Below are 7,151 nucleotides of genomic sequence, written 5' to 3'. Positions count from 1 at the left end.
GTGTAACTTATACTGTACTCTAAATCTGGCTTGCTCTGCTTCAGCAGAATCTTCTAATGCCATTTCCTTAGAGAGACATACATACTAGTTCACAAGAAGGACTGACATTTTAGAACTCTGTTCTCAACACACACTGTTTTCTTCGTAAGCCTGACGCTGCTCCATCCCTGAAGAGCTGTTGAATACACAGATCCTGCATTTTGGTACACTTAATACTGATTAACACATGTTTACAAATTTCTGTTGTTCAGGACACCAAGGAATCAAGACTCAATAATTCCACAGCGCATGCAGTTATTAACACGTGCTATCATTTAGTATGCATGTGAAGGACAGACAGAAAGAGATAATGCTCTATTCTTTCTGCTATTTTAAATGTAATGTCTTCGCTTTGGCAGCCTACATATTAAAATTGGACAGATACAGAGAAGATTGTTATTGTGACCCCTGTATAAGGATGGCATTTTAATTTATGATGTAGTTCATAATTTAAAAATAACATACTTATACTGAGAAAAATAATATTTCTATATCTTTACAAGTGACAATCACTTATTAATGTGACTTGTACACCTGCTGGGCATGATAAAACCTTTTAGACTTCAGCACTAAGTTAACTGTTGCCATCCACATGTTTTTCCCATGCTGACTGTGCAAGGCAATGTTTCTCCTCCAAAAGAAATAGACAATTTTGCCCTACAGAAACATCATGTTACCGGCAGTGATGTTCTGTCTTTAGTTAGCATTTTATGCATTATCTGACATTGCTGTGTTTCCTGAGCAACTTAAAAGACCCTACATTTCCCCAGATTATTCTTAATTATTTATTTTTCAGATTTTATATCTATAAATTTTAATTAAAACAGCATTACATCAATTTCCCCTTTTGCCTCCCTTGAGCCTTTCCCAAGTCCCATCCCTTTAGCCCCTGCCATGCTCCCTAATTCTCAAATTGATAATGTTTTGATTGTTCTTCTTACACACATATTCATGTGCAGAAATACGTAACTACAACCTGCCTAGTCCATTTATGCTGTTTGTGTGTATCTGGTTTCAGGGTTGAACCCTTTGTATTGCATAAATAATTAGGTCACTTGTCCTTGGGAAAGGCTAATTATCCCTCTCTCTTCAGTCTTTTGTTGCCTATAGTTCTTTGTCCAGGGTTGGCACCCTGTGAAATTTCCCCCTTCCATGCTAGCATGTTTATAGATATTGATTTTTTTTAGATCTTGTTTATGCTGCTCTTTTTATGAGAGATTTTTTTCCATAGGAGATATTCTGACATGCTGGCTCTGACAATTTTCCCACCAGCCCCCTCTTCATTCCACAGCAGTGACTCCTATTAACCACAACAGCGACCAGCATGGCAAAATATCCATGAAGATACATAAGTGGCACTCACATGTTGGTAGCCAGCAGCTGGCTAAATTGGCCTTAAAGTTTATTCAACAAAATGGAAATCATCCCCAGTGGCAGCCACATTCCCAAGCTCCCAAGAACAATGAGGTCATACCTCCTTAAAGAGGGTCTATAACTACCACACGCCTAGACCAGCGTGATTCTCAAGTACATTCTAAATCTTGGGCTTATTCCCACAGATAAGTGGAACCATTATCCCTCATCAGAGAAGCTTTTCTTCCCAGCAAATGGTAATCCACAACTGGAGACAATGGAGAGATCCAGGGATTGTGGGGAGCCCAGCTACATGATAGTTCCTGAACTCAAGGCTCATAGACCATTGTGCAAGAGGCGGTGGAAATCTTTTTAAGAGTCAGAATTCCCAGATTCTTTGTTGCAATGGCTTAAAGTCCCTGCGTACATAGGTTTGGAAGAAAAAATAACACAGGAAAGCATTGAAAAGGTCTTAATTTATTCTTTATTAAAAAATGTACTGATTGTTATGGTAAGTTCTTATGGTCCTTTTTGTAGATTTCATTATCAGTCTTAGAAATTAATATTAAATATTTAAATATTTGAGCTTAAAGATGGACTGTCTATGAAGAGAAGTCTCAGTGGATAAGACAATGTATTGTTCTTGCAAAGAACCCAGACTGGGCAGTTCACAACAACCTTTAACTCTAGATCCTGAACTCTTGAATACACTGTGGATGAGATCATGAGACTTGAACTTGACAAAACGGTAAGTTTACACCACAAGGTTATGTTCTCTTACTGGAGGCAGGCCAAGTGCATTGACTGCTCAGTGTGGTTGTACCACAGCTTAGGCCCTGTCTTAGTTAGAGTTTTATTGCTGTAAAGGGATACCATGACAACAACGACTCTTATAAAGGAAAACATTTAATTGCGTCTGGTTTTCTGTTTTAAAAGTTCAGTCTACTATCATTGTGACAGGAAGCATGGTGGCACAAAGTCTGACATGGTACTTAGGAGGTAGCTGTGAGTTCTATATCCAGATCTGTAGGCAGCAGGAAGAGAGAGTGAAGTTGGGAGTGGGTTGCTGACACCAAAACCCCAAAGCCTCTACTCTGTAACAAGCTTCCTCCAACAATGCCACACCTATGCTTACAAGGCCATACCTCCTGATAGTACCACTTCTTATGGTTGTATGGCAGCCATTTTCATTCAAAACACCACAGGCCCTTGCTTAAATATGAGGCATCTTGACATATTGGTATTACAGAGGTCCCCGAAGACTGTACCTGAGCCAGTCTCTTCCCTTGCTAATATTGCTTCTTATGCACAGAGACTAATCTGAAGAGTGCTCCCCAGTCAGCTTGCTACACACATTAGTAATCTAACCAGTACAAGAGGACATAATATACAAATCTTCTGATGACTGAATGAAATGTCATTGGAACAAGTATTATTTATGAATATACCTAAGGAAATGTTTTGAGTTTATTTATTTGACCCTGTAATATTTAATTAATATGCACAACACTATACAATGTACAAACTCTTAGGGAACAAGCCAAACTATCTTATTTGCCAACTAGATTTGCAAAAATTATATTATTCATATTATGATAAAATAGACAAGACACAGAATTGTACTTAACTTTTGACATACCTCTTCTCTCTCTTTCCTGCAATGAAAATTAGCATATAGATTTCAAGACAACGTAAAATTTTTTGACACTGGGAATAATCCACAGTTGGTAACTATTCGGCTTCATCTTTTAACAATATATATCTAGTCATCATTTTCTCAAGGGAACAAATTGGTTTGAGCAGATTTCATAGATGCAAATCATAAATTAATGTCATTTTAATGGGTTTCCCCTTTATTTTGCTTTCTGTTTGCAGACATGAAGCTGTAAGGTGACTACATTTATGTAACTTAATCTTATAATTTGAATAAATATGAGTTCAGGTCCCTTTATATTTTGAGTCCTAAAAGATTGTTTCAGAGTTTGGGAGCAGTGTTGAACCCCCACTGTGTCTGTTAGTAGAGAAGAGGCCGTACCCAAAGCCTGGAAGAAGAGCCCTGGCCATGGAGGAGTGCACTGGGCTAGGTTGCAGACTCAGAACTGAGGAAGGCAAATCAGGCAACACCATCTGGTGCCTTCGAAAGGATCTTGGGTCAGTTTGTGATAAAGCACGAGCACACTGAGTTCTCAGGGAGTTTGAGAGCCAAGAACCTGGAGTTTTTGGATATGTTTAAGTGCAAAAGGGTTATGGAGCCATAGATTACCTGTTTGCTTTTAGTACTACCATAGAAAAGAATATACCATTGGCTTTCTCAAAATTTCAAGGGCCATGCTTTTTGAAAAGATGTGATGTTGTAGCTGCTTCAGTTTCATACACCATTGAGTCAACGTTGGGACAACCACATATAAGGTAAAAGTTGAGTCATTTTTATGTCTTTAAATTTATGATTATTATTTGCCAAGAGATAATACACATGTATCTATTAAAGCATTTTTTAGGGAGTGAATAGGATGTGGACACATTTTCTTTGAATAGGTCAGAAGATATAATCAAGAGTACAGAATAAAGGCAATATCATTACATCTTTATCATTTTGTATTTGAAATGTTGACAATTTAAAAATACCCTTCTCTGAAAATGCATTATTAAATGGCAGTCTCTCACAGGACTTTTAACACACCAGATTAACCTGCATGTGAACAACTATAGAATGGTGTGGCATTTTATTCCCTGTATCCCAACATCATCGACAGAATGGATGTGAAACAATGTCATAAAAGGACTCTTGTTAGGGAAAACAGTGGTTTAGTAAATTAGTGGTTGCAGATTCCCCTCCAGTGATGGTGGCTCCACTGGTACTGAATAGTTAACTAGATTTCTAGCACCAGGTGTATTCTTTCTCTTGTTGAACAGGTCTTAAGTGCAATTAGAGAGTTGCTGGTTGCTGCTAAGGTATGTGTGCCATTATTTAATCTTTACTCTTGCCTTGCCTTGCTGGTCATGGGTGTGGTTCATAGAAATCATAATTGGATAGGACAGTTGGTTACTTTCCTTCTTGGAATGCTTGCAAGGTGCCTTCTTGTACCATAAAAGCTAGTCCAATGGAAGAAGCATCGAGAGCACATCAATTGGTTATCCAGTGCTAAATTGTCAGGTATGAACACATACAAACAAGTAATATTATATGGACTGAACAGGTTATGTTTAGGAATATATAACAATGTACATACCTGCATACAATACTAGTGAAAAAATAATGGATTTTTAAGGAGAGTAGGGAAGGGCATCTGATGAGGTTTTGGAGGGAGGAAAATGCAGGTAGAGATGTAACTATATTACAATCTTTAAAAAACGTTGACAATAAACAAGAATGATGGGAAAGGATATGGTAAAACAGTATAATGGACACATTTTCAAAACTCAATTAGAACTCAAAATTTACTGTGTTGATATGAATAGATGAAGACTTGTATAACTGCAAAAGATGCACAATTTAGTGTTTTCACTCATATCACCCATAAGTATGAACCATGGTAATTCCTACCCATTCATGGTGGAACTAAAGGTCTTGTGCATTCTTGGTAAACTGCAGCCCTAGCCCTTGCCTTTATGAAAATAAGCTTTCACTGTGTAAATCTAAGTCTGGCCTCCAACTCATGATCCTCCTATTTGAGTTCCCAGAGATTGTCAGATTGCCATGACATCCAATTGTGACAAATATTTTGTACTCTCAGGACTTTATTTTGATCATTTCACATACACATACACATACTCATACGCATACGCATACATACACATACACGCACATGCACACACACATTTTGAAATAAATCTAAAGGAATAATGGCAAAATCTGACAGTCAAGATTGACTATACAATCTTCCAGCTTTAACACATGGATCCTAGATTTATGAAAGAAAATACTTATTTCTATATACAGTAGTATACATCTGTAATATCCATCACTTGAGAAACAAATTGTCTACATAGTGAGTTTAAGGATAGCCTATGTGGCATGAGACTCTGTCTCAAAAACCTAGAAACAAAAATAAAAAAGTATAAAATATTATTTAAACTTTCCCTCTGATTGTTATTCATGTATATAGTTAATTTTCATGAACCCTTTGATAGGCATTTGTATTTGAAAAATAATACCACAATGGAAGTAGCTATAATTATCTGGAAATAATATAATGGTTTAGATGAAATATCGTAGTAGTTGCAATACAAAATGTGCAACAAATTCTATGCCCTTCGGTTGTATGTTAATCTTTCATTGATCAAATTAATTTTATTTTCGATATTTCCAATGTAACTGAATTACAGAGAGCCCTACATTTTCGGACAGAATTGCAAAAAGGCTAACTAATGGTATCATTTTGGAGAAATTCCTAGAAAATGGTGCATATTAAATAAACAGTAATGCGTACTCCAAGGGCAATTGGGAGGTATAGAAATAAGAAACAGACAGTGTTTGTAGAGTGCTAAACTTTCAGCATAGTGAAGTAACGAGTTTTGGATAAGATCTAGTGAGATGTGTTTTCAATCCATGAGCAAACTCTAAATGATTAGTGAGATAAGTCCTACATAGAAAAATCACTAAGGCAAACATTCATCCTCTGGGAAGAATCAGAAAATACATTTTTGCATAGGTGTGTTCAGCTCTAAAATATTCATTAAGTATATAGCCTCAGAATTATTCATATAAAGATGATTTTATGCTGCAAAATAATTCTTTACTAAGAGACTCATAAAATGACACATTTTGAAGTTGCAATTTGTTTTAATGCATTCATAATGTTATATAACTGATGTGTTTTGTAAAGTAAATTCCATAAAGTAAGATGAGAGCTAAAACCATTATTCCAAACCATCAAACCTACTACTTTTATTACAGAATCGAGATTATGTCAAACTCTGTGGCATTAATTATTCTGCATATTTCTTTTATGCATAAAGTTTTAGATTAGTTTATCTCCTGGGAAAAGTCTGCAACTAATCCCTCCATATCAAAACCTCACCAAACCAACAGTTACTGTGAAAATAATGAGAATACAATTAATTTGTCCAGTGAAGGCTTTACGTACAATCACAGTATATAGGTTTATTTGCATATCCTTATATTGTGACTACTATTACATTTAATTTAAACTCATATATGTATATATATACATATATATATCCAGATAATTATAGTTATTTCCACTGTGGCTTTATTTTTCAAGTATAATTCTCCACTATAATTTTAATTTGAGAGTCCCCCAAAGTCATAATACAAATGTATGTTTAAAAACCTAAGGCCCCTTGGTGAATTTATTTTAACACATCACCTCCTGAATTTCATTACATGGATTAGTCTGAAAAAGTGGAGAAGAGCTGGCCTTCTGCTTTTAACATCTTTCCCTACTCTTCTCTAGGCGAAATCACCCCAATTCCCTTAGCCTCTCATCCTAAATCCTATTTTCTAACATTTAAATCACTCTGCTGATCAACCGGGCCCTCTTCAAATTTACTCACCTCTCTGTTATGCTAAGCAGTCATAACTCATTAAGCAGCTTTCAATCAGCAATAAATCAGCCGCCACTCTCTCTGTTCCCTGTGGCATAGGAAGTGCCTCGTGCACGGTAGGCTCTGACACACACACATATCATAACCAATTTCCAGGTGCTCTTTGGATTCTTTGTTTATAGCCTTTGGTACCAACTCACAGATTTATGGAGCCTGTACTTTGTGCTGAGTCAATTTCATCGCTTCATCCC

General features: G+C 36.4%; 1 non-coding gene across 1 annotated transcript; it reads left to right on the top strand.

Moving 5' to 3' along the window:
* Positions 1-386: 386 nt before the first annotated feature.
* LOC120096464 (U6 spliceosomal RNA) lies at positions 387-492 on the top strand. The gene has a single exon (XR_005492867.1). It is a non-coding gene; the product is annotated as a U6 spliceosomal RNA (small nuclear RNA).
* Positions 493-7,151: the final 6,659 nt, after the last annotated feature.

This window comes from Rattus norvegicus, chromosome 13, assembly GCF_036323735.1.
Source record: "Rattus norvegicus strain BN/NHsdMcwi chromosome 13, GRCr8, whole genome shotgun sequence".
Taxonomy (NCBI): domain Eukaryota; kingdom Metazoa; phylum Chordata; class Mammalia; order Rodentia; family Muridae; genus Rattus; species Rattus norvegicus.
This window is presented reverse-complemented; position numbering and strand designations above follow the sequence as displayed.